The following is a 15400-nucleotide window of genomic DNA, read 5'->3' as shown; positions in this document are numbered from 1 at the left end:
AGCTAAGATAGGGTATTTTTTTTTTTAAAGGTATAACCCGCTTAGCCTCTATATTGAGGCTTGTCAGCAGGTGGGATAGAAGGGATATGGAAGGAGTTAAAAGGGTTCTATCGTTACTAGAACGAAGAGATAGCCGTTGTTTTGAAAGAGGTTGAATAAGCTCTCTCAGATAAACAGGCGAAGTGGGATTATTTAAAATATTTCTCTATTATATTTTGTATTGAGAAGATCGTATATCTTAGTGTAACATAGTATTTAAAGTTAATTGTTTATATACGAGTAACTTTAATTATAAGGTTAGGTTGATTTTATATTTATTAAAATAAGTTAGATTTTGAACAAAAGAACAGTGGATACGAGAAGGAAGGAATTTGGCGGAAAAAGTGGACATACCCCCAACCAAAGCGTGCCCCAATCAGGGAGTCGAAACCGAGAAGCTGGAGGCGTCAGCCCAATCCGGGGGTGGGGACATCCAGAAGGTGAAAAAAACCGCGACACCCGCTAACAGAGCTCTCTCATCCCCGATCACTCTTCCCCGATCTCTACTCCGATCTCTCTTCTACGCTCTCTCTTCTCCGTGCGCCGGCGTCTTGGTTGGGTCTCTCCTCCCTTCGCGCCGGCCTTTTCGTAGACCTCTTCTCTGCTCCACCGTATTTTCTCTCTGCGGGTGAGTTTGGTCTGCGAGGGTCACGGGCGGGTGCCTTGCCATCCCGCGGCCCAGTCAGCAGCCCAGAAGAGAAGTCACCACGCTGGCAAGACGGCCGCCCTCGCGTCGCCGCACCACAAGATGCGACCCACGCGCCCACGCCGCTGCTCATGACGAGCCGCCTATGTCGTGCGACGTCATTCCTCGTGCCCCACCGAGGGACAGGAAACCACGCCGCCGCTCATGTCTGTGACCCACACGTCTTTGCGACACCATGCCGCGCCACCGCACCAGAGCGTAAGGTAATTTTAAGGGTCAAAAAAAAAAGTACTTATAGTACTGAGATTGTTTTTAGAGTTTGATTGTTTAAAAATGTGTAAAAAGTAATTAACTTTGTGGCCAAACATTTTATTAAATGTTAGTTAATAATTGTATTATTGGCGGCCTCCGTGGTGTAGTGGTCAAGACGCTTGACTCACGCACGGAAGGTTCCGGGTTCGCTTCCCGGTGAGAACACAAAAATTAAAATGTGATTTTTCTCAAGCCTGGTTGCTCTGTGATGTAATTCACCACTGTAATTAGGCCTCCTGGCCTGTTGTGGTGCAAAAAAAATGTAAAATATATAATACACGCACTGATTTTTCAGTTTTTTCCGGTTTTATTATGTTTTTTAATACATCTTTTACTACGTTTTTGCTATGATTTTTAGTATGTATTTTATTACCCATTTGAATTCGCTTTTTATTGCTCTGTTTTTTACTGTGTTTTACTACGTTTTTTACTATGTTTTTTCACCATGTCTACATTTATATCTACATTGTATACTGTTTTCTTTTTATTATGTTTTTTTAACATCTTTTACTACGTTATTTTCTATGTTTTTTTTCCTAGGTATTTTAAAAGGTTTTTTACTATTTTTAATTTACTATGTTTTTTAATACGTCTTTTTTATACTTTTTTACTATGTTTGTTTACTACCTATTTTACTACTTTTTCTGGGCTGGTATTCCGAACGCGTTTACAGCGCGCTATAATGCGTATTTAGTACGTAAAAACGCGCTATACCGCGCTATAATTTCGTTTGGAATACCAGCGCTGGTGTTTTCTTTTAACTATGTTTTTTAAAACGTCTATAACTTCGTCTTTCATTACGTATTTTGCTACGTTTTTTACTGTGTTGTTTTTACTTAGTATTTTACTATACCTTTTACCACGTTTGTTTACTGTTTTTTAACACGTATTTAAGTTTATTTTTTTGCTTTGTTTTTTAATGTGTTTTACTACGTTTTTAACTATGTTTTTTACTGTGCTTTTTTTCTACGTATTTTAATATATTTTTTACTGTTTTAAATTTACTATGTTTTTTAATGCGTCTTTAGTTAAGTCTTTTACAACATTTTTATTATGTTTTTTACTAAGTATTTTACAACGTTTTCTACTATTTTTTTCTGTCTTTTGTAAAACGTCTTTGCCAACGTTTTTTAACCATGCTATTTTTACTAAGTATTTTACTACATCTTTTACTACGTTTTTTTTTATAACGTATTGAAATTTGTATTTTTTGCTTTGTTTTTTAACGTGTTTTACTAAGTTTTTTTGACTATGTTTTTTTTTACCACGAATTTTACTACATATTTTACTGCTTTCAATTTACTATGTTTTTTACAATGTTTTTTACTACGTTTTTTATTATGTATTTTACTTAGTTCTTTTCTTTGTTTTTTCTATGTTTTTTCAGCTTTTTTTATATGAATTATTTAATGTTTTTATATTTTGAATTTCTTAGAACGGGTTAGTAGACAGTCGATCAATTTAGGATAAATGTATAATTTTACGTACATGATATTGTAGTAAATAAATAAGTTATAAAATCTTAATTTGTTGCAACGGAGAGGGAAAACGTTTTTGAGAAAGGAATGTAAAAGTCTAGGCATTTACAGGGCTTATGACCTATCATTGGCTGGTTTAAGTAGTCACTTTACACACTGTGTAACATTCACTATTCAGCCCATGTAAACATCCTTATTTCCTCAATTCTTCCACATTTCTTTCTCAAAAATGTTTTCTCTCTCTGTTGCAACAAATTAAGATCCAAAAAAACTCCCTGGGGAGGATATCCAGCCTGCCTGACACCATTTGTACATACTCAAAACGTTGTAAAAAGTATACAATGATTATTGATTACCTAATTAGTATTGATCTTTATTAATCATAAAAAAATAATAATAGTTATGTACAATAATTATTATTTATATACTTTGTTACGCGGGAGGAAATACATACAATCCAGGCAATGAAAGAGATAATACTTTCTACCCTAAGACGGAGATTCAGTAATTACCTTTTGCCCGGCCAGTCAGTGGAGAACATAAGATTCCGTCTCGGGATATAACGTAAGGGTTCGATGACTCTGAACCTTCCTTCATCAACTCCCGAAGCCACAAGGAACCACAATAAGTAAAACAGCTTTGGTGTTCAAGGCTCGTGAGCCAATTTAATATTGTAAAATAACATAAATACGGTTCTACAATTCTCTCTGTTGATTAGATGTGAGGGGGAGGGAAATGAAGAGGGTACCACATACACGCGTAGCTCGGATCTAGAAGGGTAAGCCAGCTCGGAATTATGGAACAATCTCACCGTGATATGATGCCCGAGGAATCCTGATGACCAAGGCGACCTCGCCTGGTTGTAGGGAAGCTGGAGAGCGGCCTCGTGTTAAGCACGTGGGTTGCAAGAGATACTATCAAGACTGCAACTGGTGGGAAGTGGCTGGTTCGGAAAATATCCCTTCCTGGAGCTCGTTGAGGTCCCCCAGGAGCTATTGAGGTTGCTGATACGCCTACCGGGCCCCGGATGGGACCGATAACGCGCGATGGACGGGTATGATGGCCACGCGTCGCGCGGACAAAGGGAAACAGCCCATAAGGTGCTAGAAATCCCGTGATAAAGCCAGAGTTTGCCGAGGAGCCCTTGGGGACACGGATGGGGTGGATTACGAAAGATGCTGACCAGCGCGGCCCGTGCGTCGTCGCGCGATCAAGTGGGCGCGGAATATGGCTACGTCTTTCGGCCGGTGCTCTAGTTAGAAAAGGCTATGCTCGACTCGTGATACACGACGCGGTATACATCAAACTTCGTTACTTTATAACGCACGTTGAAGAATAGAGATGGCGCGATGCTATCGTTTAACGCGGTTCCGCTAGTATGGTTTCGGAGGCCGCGGAGTTCACGGGCAGTAGGAGAGAACGTCTTTCTCCTATCTAGGCTGTCCCGGAACTGTCCCCAAAAAAGCTTGAGGATCCTAAGTCCTTGAAGAGGTATTTGTTAAGTTTACTGTTCTGGAAATTAAGTTATTTTGTTTTGGTATGACTGATTTTTAGTTATAGAAATTGTCGTAAGTGGCGCTGTTGGTCATTTGCGGGAAGATTTGAATAATAATTCTTATGAAATCTGAAGTGTGAAATATAAACATAACAACATTTAATGAAATGTTGAGTTACTATGCTTTTCTGAAAAATTAAAAATATTCTAAATACCAAAATAATCACGTTACATATGCAAGTACAGTACATACGCGTTCTGTAATACGTAGTATGTTTTTATATAAGGTTTAAATAAAGAAATCTACATACATACCATGTTACACGAACAAATCCCCCGCGAGAACAAAAAAGTGGTTACAAACGGTAAGTTGTCGTACGGAAAATTCAAATATATTCCATACTGATACTAGATACTGTATACTAAAAAAAATGCAGGGTTTAGTCTCCGTTTCTCATACATAGTAAATAATTATTCACCATTTATTCTCTATTTGTGTTAATTTTAAGCAAGCCATCCCGTTTATTCAACTTCTGCTATTGCAGTAGCTGACCGTCGAATAACAATAAGTAATACTTTTCTATGGTCTACAACCCCTGAATCGAATTACTTGTCGCTAGATAGGCTTGTCGCTTGACCAGCTGGACACGAAATTGCTTGTTGGATTGCCACCCCCGTCGCCACCGCATTAGGCCCGCAGCCAGGACGTGCCCCTATTCAACACACACAAGAACACGTCTCTCTCTCTCAATTAGAATTATAACTCACTCTCTTCAGTAATTATTCAATTTTTATAACACTTTGTATCCCGGAGCCCTGTAACACGTGATTATATAACCACACGTTGTGTCCCGGTCCGATGTTTTCACGTGATTTACCAGCTGTTCAAAAAAGTGCATGTTATTGACATCTAGCGACTTTTATTAGTACTTTTTCTGCTGCTGGTAAACTACATGAAAACACGGAACCGGGACACAACGCGTGGTTATTATAATCACGTGTTTCACGGCTCCGGATACAAAGCACAAAAAAAGAAGAGACGATGTAGGTAAATGTGCGAACATTGCAATGTGGCTCTCCATTAAGGTCAATGTTGGCAAAATTATCATACAAAAATGACTTATTAAATAGTTTCAAATAAATATGAGAAGTAAGAATGGATTAAACCTAGTATTTTCATATTTATGACACGTTTAAAAAACCCTTCACAAAGCATGAAATTTCACAAAAATGGGCCGGGCACAGGGTAAATTCTATGTGTATTCGGCCGGTACTCAAAGTGTTAATTAGGATTTGTATATTTTTTTTTATGTTAAATATATGTATATATATCAATAATAATTATTATTTTAATATTATTCAACTATTTCGAGACCGTCATGGTTTTTAAACAGGTTAAATACAAAAAGAAAAGGGTCACACTTTGAGAAAAGCTCTTGACACCTTGGTTTCGATAGTTAAAGATGGGCCAATCCCGGTGGGACTGCAATGCCGGGCCAACCCGCGACAGGAGTGGAGCAAGCCCGGAACATCCCCTCTCATTCCACAAATCAGTTTAATATACTGGTTCCGCATTGCGGAAACTATCAGATATTGAGCTGATAAAAACAGATACTAACCAATTTTGTCGGACAAACTCTGACGTTCACACAGTGTTACTCACGTGAGCGACCCCCGAGAAGTGTGTAAGCGCTGGCACCTCGGGGATTATATGACGTCAGGTTATAAAAAAATATTCGTTTTTGTGTGAAAAAGACGGAGTCATTGTTTTCAGCAATTTAAGAGAGAGATATGAGAAAAATACATTAGTAAAATTACGGTAGTCATTAGCACGTGTAAGGAAGGCCTTTGCAACTGGTGACTGAAATATGAGATGTTTGTTTGTCTCGAGCTTTTGATGTATAACGGAAATAGAAAGTTTTGGGAAATAGAAAATATAAAACTTCATAACAGAGAGGTTTAAGATAATAAAAAATAGTCTCTAATAACTTCGTAACAAATAATTTATGTCCAGGACAAAAGGTTTTAAAAGTCATCATATTTTATTTACCTAATATTTAAATAAAATAAGTGTATAAACGATATGGTTTTTGTAAAACCAAAGATTTGGGGTTCATTTCTGAAATAAAGTCATTGAAACTGAAACTGACTTAAGTGTTTTTTCATAATTGTTGAATCAATTAGAGTTTTAGGAAGTTTTCTAGATATTTTATTGCATTTAAGGTACCATCCATAATGTGTAAAGATCCATCACTACTCTGAACATGCATCGTCATACCATAATACTACTTCTTCCCTCTCTCATAATTTATTCCATCACTTTTAAAATTTTATATTATAGGTTCACTACTATAAACAACTTATGACCATTCTTAACAGGACAGTTTTCACGAGCATTGGCCTAGTCTCGTCTAGTCGGTTTATTCTTTATTTGGAATTTGAATACAGTTTTTCCTGTAGTTTTTTGTTATAAGCTTAAAACAATGTTATTTAACAGAGGAAAAAAAATTGACAAGGAAATGTGGAAATCTAGGCGTTTACAGAGCTTATGATTTGTTTTCGGCTGACTTAGACTTCCCTTTTCCCTTCCCTTAATTACATTCCCTTATCAAAAATGTTTTCCTCTGTTGAGATAAATTAAAATCTAAATAACTCCCTTAGGAAAAAATCCAGCCTGTCTACAAACATTTGGACACACTTAAAACATTGTTGATTAAACTATTTGGTATAAGAAGAAGCATTAGAAATTGAAAAAATGTTTTCAGGTCTTGCCTAGTAGATGAAACGGTTAAGCCGGATGAATCTCACATGATAAATGCTTTAGTTATTTTACTTTACAAAAGTCAGCAGATGGAGAAGTCAAGGAAATGTGGATGTTCAAACATACGTAGTGGTGAATGTTACATAATGTGTAAATTGGCCACTTTTACCAGCCAATGACAGGTCACAATGCCTAGACTGCCGTTCTCCCTTCTCCAAAATGTTTTCCCGCTGTTGCGACCAATTAAGACCTAAATAACTTCCTAGGGAGGAAATCCAGCCTGTCTACAAACACTTGGAGATACTCAAAAGCATTGTTGATGTTATTGAACGTTTAATGCGGATTGATTTTTGTACGTTTGTTCACTTTGTGGCAACATTGTTACAAAAGATGTTTCCCATGGCCCTCTCTCCAGCGCCGTAAGTCAACTCAGGGTAATGAGTTGCAGAAGCGTCGGTGAGGATCTAAGGCATCCATATCGTAAAAAAGTCACAATAACTCATCACAAGACGAACAGTGCGTTCGAATGTTTAATAACCTTATATTAATATCTCTACCTTAGAGGATAAAATACGGGAGTTCTCTTTTTGTTGGTTTGAGGTTATAAACACAGAAATAACAGAATACCAGAATACACCTTTTCACGTGGAACAGAAGGCCTACTGATGTCTAACAATAGTCCGACTTCTCTTGAATGAGGTTTCTGCGGTTTTCTCTTCCGGGCAAACGCGGAGAAGTGCCTATAAAGGTCCCCGCCGAAATTCTCTCCCCTTTCCGACATTACTCAGATAAAGATTGTCAGGAAACTAAATCCACTCGTAAAATATAAACCTCGTCAATTATAATACTCGTACAACACCCACATCAAAATAAAAGAAAACGTTCTTAAGTTTAACACAGCAGAAATATGGGATTTTCTGTTGAGTTTATTTAATTAAATAATATTTCCATTTATCATTGTATTTGGTGATTGCAATATACTATAACGTTGAGAGGAAGGATTGAATGAAGACAATAATTACTTTAAAAATTTGCATGTATAATATAATTTTAATAAAAAAACATACGAATTGAACACAAAAGTATTTAACCTACTTATTAGCTCTAAACTTAATATAACAACTTAATAATTAACTTAAATTTACCCGGAGATGAAGACGTAGTGAATGACCCTTCGGGTTCTCGAGCAGCTAGGGCACCAGCGGAGAGTGGGTGTTGCACAATCTGGAGGCTGCTGAGATCCGGACGGAGATCTGGGGTTGGATAGGCTTCTCGAGGAAACGTGGCGTCTTCTGACTTGAGGGTTAGCACGGCGGGGGTGCTAGGCTGCGAAGGTGGCAGTGGTAAGGCCGACGCTGGTGGTAGGCGAGCGCTGCTGGCTTGATTGGCACGTCCTCTGACTTGAGGATGCTGAACTGCGTCGGTGGCAGTGTTGAGTCCTACGTTGCTAGTAGGCGGAAGCTCTTGGCTTAAGATTGGCACGTCCTCTGACTTGAGGGTGCTGAACTGCGTCGGCGGCAGTGTTGAGTCCTACGCGGCTGGTAGGCGAGATGACTTAGACGTGGCGGCGGACGGCCACGTATTTCGTCCTGGCAGACTGACCAGGGAAGTCCGGAGACTGAGAGCAAGCCGAACGGCTGAGTGCTTGATGCCAAGTGTCTCCTTCGGCGGCGTGTACAGATTATATATGTTTTTATGGCCACGCCTTTCAGCGTGGCGCTCGTCTGGATCTGCCAATAAGGGATGTAAGATCCAGGGTAGGTACCACCCTATTAATAAAGGTGACGCCCATATTTCAGCAGTGTTGTCGGTTCCAGAACGAGATTTCATAATTCTACTAAGTTTAATTTCAATTATATAATATTAAAACTCTATATCATCTTCTTAATCTATAATCTTAACTTTATAATTTTACTACTAACAACATTAAAATAATCAAGACATGGTATTATAACTTACAATATCCTAAGTACTTAATTACAATTTTATTTTAATATTTTTATGATTTGAACAAATTAATTATATAACAAACAAGCTTGAAAAATATTTATAAAAATAACATCGATGTTAACTAAATAATAATTGTAAGTTCTAAGAATTATATTGACAATAATATTAACAATATTATTTTATTTGTGTATACACATTTTAAACAGTAAAATACAGAATCTCGATAAAATATAATTAATTGACGTCAGCATAAATGGAATCATAATATCAGATAAAACAGAGCAATGTCACTGAACTGAATGTTATGTAAGGCAGAAAAAATATTTTACATTGGAAGAATTGAGAAGCATTTTTGTTAACAATGAACTAGGAACGAATTGATAATTATATATAAATTTATACATTATGTATTTACAGTATTATATAAAATAATAATTACTAGTGGTCGGCCCGCTGTGTCATTTACGAGATGAGATACGGGTTCGATTCCCTATAAGGAAGATGTGAAATATTGATTTTTAATTTTAATTCTAGGCTGCAATGTTTTTATCGTTCCTTGATTGGAACCTGAAGCGTAAAACTGACCATCTTGCCTGCATACATATGAGTGACCGGAATATCTGTCGACCGTGTTAGTGCCCTATGCATCTTTCGGCATGCAGATAATCCGAGCAAAGTTTCTCACGTTCCAGAGACGGAAAGTTTTACATTTTATGATGGGGTAGGATTAAGTCCGGTCCCTTGGAAGAATTTCGGGATTTACTTCGTTGTACGGAGTCGTGTTTTATTGACCTCTGTTAATAAGTGCAAAAACCCAAGTATTTAACCGTGGCTAGTTGCAAGGAATTTACTTCAGCTTTCAAAATTTACCAAAAGGCACGTGTATGATTATTTATTACTGTCGGCATCCTTAGTTAAAACCCAATTTTAATATGAATTATTTTTGCCAATGGTTTTATTGGTAAACACCGCTTTGGTGTTTTTCCATACATCAAGTTTAATTAATGCAGTTTAAGCCCATGACGCAAAATTTTGAGAAATAAACTTTGCACTGTTCTTTTTTGTTGAATTGAAGCTTATAATATTTTTCGTTACTTAACTTAAATATTTTTTATATTAAAACATTTCACAGGCATTTAAGTTATTCGTTTTTTATTTATTTTACAGTGCGTTGCGTACATTAAACAATAATGACCCCATTTCAACCAAAGTTATGACACGTGTAAAAAATAAATTCAAAATAAGTACTGACCCTATTTATTTTCTTTTAAAATATTGTTAACTCACGTTAATTTTATTTTTAAAAAAGCTAATATTATCAGTGCATTCCTGTAACTAATAAGAGCTTCGCTATTTCGCCGCTAGGCGTAGTTTGACGTTTACAAAACAAAAATATTTATATTCGAATAATTCCCAAAACGTCACACCTGCCTGGCGGTAGAAGAACGACTAAATACGCGTTGGGCACGACTGAGCTTTTGAGCATGAGGTAAATTTTATTATTTTTGAAGTCTCAGGGTATGTCTATGTTTAGTATCAATATTTATACTGACGATTTAAAGACTTTCCGTAGAATTGAAACATCAGCTGACCAACAAATGCTCCAAAAAGATATCGATACTTAAATACTTGGTGTGTTCTAAATAATATGCACCTAAATGTCAGAAGATTACATTTATTTATATTTGGATAATTTATATAGCGCCGTTTTTGTGAAAATCACCTCAAGGGCGCTGTACAATAAATAAATATCCCAGCACGTCTTGCAGCTACAGAGCGCATGGATGGTTGGAATTCTTGTTTCTCGTCTCTAGTTATGATATATAGGAGCTAGATTACATGTCTTGGAGCTACAGAGCGCATGGACAATAAGAAATCTAGCCCCTATTTACATTTCTATTTTTTTATTTGACTATGGAGTTTAGGTTTTTAGTGATATTTTAAAAAATGAAATAAAAAACAAATTGATGAAAATAGAAGTTAGATAACAACAAGTCTTGCAGCTACTGAGCGCATGGACGGTTGAAATTCTAGACCTCATTTACTAAATTAGGATATTTGATAGTTGATAACATTTACCTATTGAAGCTAGATTACTAATCGTCTTGCAGCTACAAAATGCATGGACGAGTGAAATTCTGGCAACCTTAAATTATCAATAAATTTACAAAAACAAACAATGAGCATAATAGTAAATTTGTAACGTGTTCGTGCTAAAAAGTAAACAATAAAAAACTAAACACATAAAGCACTTCTTACAAGGAATAAAATAACAAAAGATTTAATAACCTTTTGAGTTTGTCCAAATGCTTGCACGCTGGCAGGATTTCCTCCCTAGGTAATTATTCATTTTAAAATTTGTTGCAACAGAGAGGAAAAACCTTTTTGAGAATATGGAAGTCCAGGCATTTATAGGGCTTATGGCTGGTCGATGGCTGGTTAACTTGCCCATTTTACCCACTGTGTAACATAACATGTTTAATCAGAAATTAAATTGTATGGATATTAATAACATATCTTTAACTTCCTTTAAAAGTGAAATTTCCAAAAATAATTCAAGTTATGATGTTGCGCCTTGAATCCGCAGCCTATATTATGCAGGTGATGTGCAGTTCTGTATGTAGGCACATAATAAATGTACACTGTATAGTCAACTATAGTTGTATTATATATTATAATGTGATGTTATCTAACTGTACATCCCAAATGCGTGGGAACGAAAACAGAAATGTTTAAAAAAAATTCTAAAATATATCGAGCCAACTGGAAATGTGATGAGTGTAAGATAGATGATCCACGATCTAGTACCAGTAAATCTCCAATAGTTTTTACAGAATCCTTTAAGGAGAAAAGCGTAACATCTTCTGGAAAAAAAAAATATGGATATTGATTGTTTCGGATTCATTTTCTTTTATTCAAGTGTCAAGCCATTCCTTCCTTTGATTCCGGTGGTCCTTGTTTTGAATCCCAATGTACCTACTTCTCCCTGACGGCGAGTCAAGAAAGCAACGCGTGACAACACAACAAAAAACCGTACCGCGAACAACAGCGAAAACCGTACCGCAAGCGTGACAGTGATTTCGAATCACCAACATATAAGAAAACGTGCAAAGTGACCAGTGCAAACGATAACGGTGTCTTTCTGGACCAGTGCCAAAGGGAGGAAACCGTAAGTCCTTACTCCTTTCATTAATTCCAGGATTGACATTGAAAACCCATAACGTCAATTAGTTTACCTAAAATCAAACGTTCCCTGTTTTCTTCGAACACGCGTATCGCGAGAGGGCAGGCCTTGTTTACAGTCCCGAGGTCGAAGGTATCGAGCATCCAACATTTGGTCTATCTTGCGAACCGGATAATTAATATATTCGGACATTTTGCCCTTTCGCGACACGTTATCGATGAAAATAAACCTGCATTGGTTAACGATTAAATTCTCATTGTATCATAACATATCATTAATTTATATTTATATATAATATATTATTAACCTATAATCATCGTAAAAACATTAACAACATTCATTTACATAAATCTGTGTGAGCCTTTTCGTCATACTCTTTTTCTTATTTGTATAAAAACTTTTAAACTACCTTCTTCGCGCGTCAATAATAAGCGCGTGTACTGTCTCGCAAAGCAAACAATAATTTTTAGCAGTAGCATTTAGCATTTAGCATTTAGCATTTAGCATTAGCAACTTATACATCATTTTCACTTATTTTAACTTAGAATCATGAGTGTTAGCGTAAATGTTTATACAACTAGGCGAAATCACGCGCTAAAAAGATTGAAGGATGCTTTACGATCGGGAAAAAAACGCTATGTCCGATCCAGAAAACATTCCACGTTTTTTATCGTGGTGCGAGCGGCTAGATCCTATAATAGATATGTTTAACGAAACACAAATAACCATTTTGTCCGAAATTTCTGAAGTCATCTGCCGTAAGGGAGAACAATGAGATTCAGGAACAAATGGATGAAATCGTGTGTGAGATTTTCAGCATCAAGCGATTGGTTTTACCACCATTGAAGAAAGAAGTCCAGTCCGAAACGTGTGAAAAGAAGCACTACGCAAAATTGCCGCTAATAAAATTACCTTTATTTACAGGTCAAATAAAAGAGTTTCCTGCAGTTTATGATTTATTTTTAAGTTTAGTGCACAGTAGAAACGACTTATCGAACGTGGAAAAGTTCCAATATTTAATATCGTCACTATCAGGGGAGCCTGTAAACATTATGCGAGCATATCCAATCACGGCTAATAATTATCGTGACGCATTTGATGCGTTAATAGCGCGATATAATAATAAACGACATCTTGCATTTTTATGTTGGGAAGAGATTTTATATCATAAACAAATTACTACTAATACTCCTCAGGCGTTAAGAAAAATTCTAGACATTTTTATGGAAAATATTTCTATCCTAAAGGGATTAGGACTTCCGACATCTGACTGGGATTTTATTCTCTTTCACACTCTTTTGACTAAACTCGATAAAAATTCACGCGAAGCATTTGAATTATCCATTAAAGGGGTAGATTTTACAGTTTTTTCAACATTACAAGAGTTTCTTGTAGAAAGATGTCAGGCTTTGGAGAGATCACGTCTTTCCAGAGATCGTTCTCCTGACGTCATCGCCAAGAAGACTCTGTTTAACAAACCGAAATACTCATCAACCTTATTGGCGAATACACAAACGTGTCCTTTGTGTTCGGAAAATCACTTTATATATTCATGCGAACGGTTTAAGGAGAAACCCACGAAAGAACGTTGGAATGTCGTTAAACAACTAAAACTGTGCGTAAACTGCCTGAGATCAAATCATAACTTATCAAATTGCAAATCAACTTTCAATTGCAAAAAATGCAATTCTCGTCATAATACAAACTTGTGTTCTTCAAACGTCTCTGAAGTTCATAATTCACCAGAAGTTACCGCTTCCACTTCTAAAAATAATTATATCATTCCAGCTACTACTCTTAGCAATATGCATTCGGCATCACGCCCTACACCTTCTTTTGTCCTCTTAGCGACAGCTGAAGTTGAAGTAAGGGATTATTATGGGAATTATCAAGTCGTTCGTATTTTACTCGATCCTGGTAGTCAAATCAACATAATTTCAAATCGCTGCGTAAACAGATTAGGTTTAAAACGTTGTAAGGTAGATACCCCGATGTCAGGCATTGGTCAGGTACCTACTACATCTTCTCATAAAGTGAGCATTGAACTACGTCCAGTGGGTAAACCAGATCCAGAATATTTTACCGAAGCTGTCACACTAGAACATATTTGCGGTGACATGCCAACCCACCAAATCACTACTCAATATCGTCACCTATCGAATATTGTGTTTGCTGATAATCGTTATAACCAACCTCGTCCCATTGATATTTTAATAGGCGGTGAGTTGTTTCCCAAGTTAGATTTTAATGGGAAGAGTCTTGTCTGCTAACTCGAGCAATCAAATCAATTTACTGTCACATTCATTGTCTGTAATTGATGACACCCGACTGGATTGTGCTGTGCAACAACTTTGGGAGATTGAAAACATACCTAACATTGAGTCATCAAATTTCTCTGCGGACGATCAACGATGTGAAGAGATGTACCAGAACACTCACTCCAGAGAGTCCGATGGGCGTTATGTAGTGAATTTACCTTTCCGCAATTCAGAGACACCACCGTTCGTCAATTCTTATTCAATTGCCCTGCGGCGATTCTATCATCTTGAAAAGCGCCTATTAAAAAATCATATTTTTTATAAGGAATACAATGATCATATCATGGAATATTTATCAAGCAATCATACGGAGCCCATTCCTCCCGGTGAATGTCAATCCTCATCTGCATATTATATTCCTCACCACGCAGTCGTGAAACCCGAAAGTCTTACGACAAAACTTCGCGTCGTTTTTGATGCTTCGGCCAAGGATGAGCGAGGTTCATCATTAAACAACACCTTGTTGACAGGGTGTAAACTACAAACAGATATCGTAGAAATTCTTTTGAGATTTCGTCTTCATGCAATCGTCTTTACGGCGGACATACGTCAAATGCATCGCCAAATAAAAATGACTAATGGTCATCAAGATTATCAACGTATTCTATTCCGTTGCTCTTCTAATGAACCCATTCGAGAATATCGACTCAAACGAATTGTTTTTGAAATTTCTTCGGCTCCTTTTCTTGCTATTAGAACTATGCATCAATTAGCACAATATGAGAGAAATTCGTTTCCCCTTGCATCTAGCGTAATAATGAAAGACCTGTATGTTGATGACGTAGTATCGGGCTGTGATTCGCTAGAATCAGCTCGGAGTCTCCAGACACAATTAAACGGTATCATGTCTTCTGGAGGATTTGGAGTTGAGAAAATGGTCAAGTAATGAACCACAGTTACTGAATGCTATACCCGAAGAACACAGAGCTTCGTCACTACAATTCGATTCTAATCGTGATTTTATCAAAATTTTAGGACTTGAATGGAATTCTGCAGAAGATCAATTTATTTATCACATCAATCCGCTTAACCGATCATGCACAAAAAGGACTATGTTTTCAGAGCTAGCCCGTATATTCGACCCCCTAGGATTTTTATCGCCTCCAACATTCTTGGCCAAGTTATTAATACAACGACTTTGGCTGCTCGGGGTCTCTTGGGATTACCCCGTCCCGAGTGACATACATAACCTATGGGTAAGGTACACTACGCAATTA

The 15400-nt window shown here is 36.9% G+C and overlaps 1 protein-coding gene and 1 pseudogene across 3 annotated transcripts in view; one reads left to right on the top strand and one right to left on the bottom strand.

The window, feature by feature from the left end:
- LOC148277965 (cytochrome P450 9e2-like) overlaps positions 1–15400 on the top strand; it is a 133307-nt gene that overhangs the window by 23519 nt on the left and 94388 nt on the right. The window lies entirely within an intron of this gene.
- LOC148277966 (U2 spliceosomal RNA) lies at positions 5429–5610 on the bottom strand (annotated as a pseudogene).

Source organism: Micrasema longulum, unplaced genomic scaffold, assembly GCF_059751315.1.
Source record: "Micrasema longulum isolate JH-2025_06_02 unplaced genomic scaffold, ASM5975131v1 h1tg000948l, whole genome shotgun sequence".
Lineage (NCBI taxonomy): Eukaryota > Metazoa > Arthropoda > Insecta > Trichoptera > Brachycentridae > Micrasema > Micrasema longulum.
This window is presented reverse-complemented; position numbering and strand designations above follow the sequence as displayed.